The sequence below is a fragment of the Myzus persicae genome, unplaced genomic scaffold, assembly GCF_001856785.1.
Source record: "Myzus persicae strain clone G006 unplaced genomic scaffold, MPER_G0061.0, whole genome shotgun sequence".
NCBI classification, from domain to species: domain Eukaryota; kingdom Metazoa; phylum Arthropoda; class Insecta; order Hemiptera; family Aphididae; genus Myzus; species Myzus persicae.
In genome coordinates this window covers 72280-75957 of record NW_019104137.1, presented here as the reverse complement: position 1 = coordinate 75957, position 3678 = coordinate 72280, and the positions used below count along the sequence as shown (strand labels likewise).

The window sequence follows — 3678 nt, the reverse complement described above, 5'->3', positions numbered from 1 at the left end:
ATGGAATGGATGTTAGTTGGTCGGAAGGCTTTAGGAGTTTGTGTAATAAATTATTGTATATATGCTGTTAGTTATATTAATATTTATCAACTTATTTTATACCATATATATTTTATATTATATAGTATATTTTATATTAGGTTGGCGGATATGATGGTAAATTGTCTTTAAATAGTGCAGAGGTTTCTGATGTCAGTATTAAAAAATGGCGAATGGTATCTAGTATGTCTATTAAGAGAAGCTATATTGGTGTTGGAGTTCTCGATAATCTTTTATGCGTAGTAAATAAATACCTATTTTATTTAATATTTATTTTAAATTAGGAATACATTTAATTAACCTAAAATTTTAGGTAGGAGGATATGATCATTTAACATCGGAATGTTTAAAATTAAATCTGTTGAATGTTATGATCCCAGTCTTAATACATGGAAATTAGTTGCAGAATTATTTGCATGTCGAAACGGTGTTGGTGTAGGAGTTTTAGACGGTCTAATCTATGCTATTGGTAGTCTTTCTGAATTAGTGTATATATTATATGGTCCACTGTTTGTACTGAGTTATAATCTGTATTTATATTTTATATGACAAAACTTCCATTTATGTTTTTCTAGGATACATTTTATATGTTGTGAATGTTGATTTAAAATATTTTTGATGAAATTAATAATCTAATGTGTATATAATTTGACTATTGTTGAATCTAATAAACAAGTTACAAAATTAATAATATTTTATTATACCAGTCAATACCATTACCATACCTGATGAGTGGAAAGCTGGGGGTCTTTTTCCCCTGTCAGTGACTGCATATAATTGAAACTAATGAACAAAAATTTGGTACCTATGTCGTATCTGCACTGTAAGACTGATATAACCAACTCGTCGGTAGCATCCTCTTAAGAATTTACGCATCAAGGTAAGACATGGATGATGGCCACATGGTGGAATGGTCAAATCACATATGTCAATGGGTAATAACTACCAAATTGCAACACTATCAAGTACCAATAGTGAAAGTGTGAAACAAGACGTTGTAAATGTCTTAAGGGGCCCTGTATCAATTTTTCAAATTTTCCACAATTTTCTACAACTTGAATATTATATTTTATTTCTCAGTTGCTACCTTAATTGTATTATTCCACTAATCCGCTGTCCTATAACTATTTAGGAGGGGGTAATATGGTGTATTATATCGAAAGAAATAAATTTTTGTTGGTACAAGGTTATGACCATTCATCAAAGCAATTTTTGAAATTTATTGAATGGTATGTCCCAGTCAGTCTGAACACGTGGATACTAATATTGCAGAAATATCTTCATGACTACATGTCTACATATTATCAAAGTATAAAGTAGTTTTGGTGAATGAGTAACTAAAAATGTTTTATCAAATCCTAATTGTAGCTTATGACTCATACATATAAGATGTAACACAAGTAGACAACTTGGGAAACACTACTTTTTTTTCGAAGATGCAAGTTGTTAAATTATGTTAATTAATAAGTATAAGTGTTACTTATATATATTTTGAAAATACATAATGTGATTATAAAAAAGCTACCTAATAAACAAAAATACAGTGATGTCCAATTCCACTTGGGTCCCTAATCGTTCAACCTCAATTAAAATGCAAAATATCGCCATTGAACATATTAGTATATTACTTAACCTATCTGAAATTCTAAAACAGAGTACTATCTATAATCAAAAGCCTAAAATGTTGACTTAACTTTTAAACCAAATATTTAAATTAGAATTTTGTATGCATGTGAAATCATTTTCATAAAATGCTGGCTCTTTTGAGCTAATCCTATTTATTTTGATTCAGATTATAAAATTTAACCATAAAGGCAGTCATCATTAAGAGTTTAAGACAATTTTTATTTATTAAAGTGCATTTAATGTTTCCCATTTTAAGAAACAAAGTTTAACAAATATTTGAAATACAGTAAAAATAATATACGTTTTTTTTTAATTAGTCTGATATAATATAACTATAATTGTTGATACATGTATAAACTAAGCATTTCAACTTATTAATGGTCTTTTTACCCATATACTGTGTACCAAATTTGCACACACAAAGAAAATATTAGCTTAATATAACTATGGATAAAACACAATTATATAACATTCTTGAGTATTTGAAAATAAAAATAAAAAAAATAGAAATAATTGAAATATTAATAAATTGATCAATACAAAAAAATATAGTAGGCACAAAGTATTTTATAATGTAAATAATTGTATGCACATTTTGATGTGGAATCTGGGTTTGAATAATCTTAAGTATTATATTTTTTATGTGGTTCATTAGATGACTGCCAAACGCATGCCATGAGTTTTGTTGTTTTCGCCAAGATTCTTTGTTCTGTGGATGACTATCATTATACTTATTCTCTGACATATCAACTCACTGTTTTCGCCAAGATTTATTTTCTTCGCGAACAGCAGTTTTATTATATTTATTCAAATGATTGTCATCAATATTTAATTTTAATATTTTATTAAACTGATCAAATGTGTTCTTTTCTTCTATATCCCAGTTATTGTTGTTCATTTGTTTCGAATCATCAATAAGAACTGCAGGAGGTCGAGAAGTATTTCTATGGTGATCAATCTTTTGCGTTTATAAACGCAGCAGTAAGGGGTTCATAATAACTGTTTGTATTTTTTGAGTTGATTTTTTGTCTCTATTTACATGATAAGTAGTCAATTTTGGAGTTCAGTATCTTTTTCGGGAAAGTGAATCTAATCACAAGTTAGAATTCCCAGCATTTATCGAAAACGCCAGAAAAAAAGCAAAAAAGAGAAATTAAGGAATTAAGTAAATTTTAAAACAGTAAAAAACTGTTTTCGAAAAAATCGATTTTGATTTTTGATGCAATTTTTAAAAATGTAGAAGACATAGTTTGTTTATTTATCTTAAACAGAAAAAAATTTCTACAGAAAAGTAAAATTTAATTTGTATATGACCATTTGAACTTCGAATTTTTACATTGGATATTTATTCGATTTTCAGAACGAATTTCTTATCTTAATTCAATAACGAATAACCGTAGATACTTGAAATTTACAATTGTATGTACAATATATACATTTGTTTATTTTAACATTTTTTGTACTTGATATAGCAAAAACACAAACAATAGTTATTAGTATTATATTATAAGATTCTAGGTTTCGAGGTCGAAAGATTAATGTACTGATGTACTGATTGTTGTGTCTGGTATTACGTTTTGAGGCAGAATAAATCTCACTACACCGATAAACTTATACCTCCATGTAACCAAAACTTTCAATATATTTCATTGAGATTAGGAACTCTTTGATACGAAATAAGAAACAACATTTTACTGTGTAAACAAATTTTTTTATTATTGAACAATTTACAAACATTGTGTTTAAATAATATGATATGAGAGTAAATTGAAATTTTGAATGGTTGTATGCCGAAAAATGAAAAAAAAACACAGTGTAGATGCAAAACAAGAAATTGCAAAAAAACAATATAAATAATATATCTTTTTATTTTATTTTTTATTATTATAAGAAATATACCATTTGTACCCAGAGACACAATAAGAATATGGGCTAATTTACAAAGACGTGAATGGGTTGTTGAAAGAAACCACCCAGTAGTGACACTTCCTATAAACTTATTTTTTTTTTTTT

General features: G+C 27.1%; 1 pseudogene; it reads left to right on the top strand.

The window, feature by feature from the left end:
- On the top strand, nt 1–1325 carry LOC111039135 (annotated as a pseudogene).
- Nucleotides 1326–3678: the final 2353 nt, after the last annotated feature.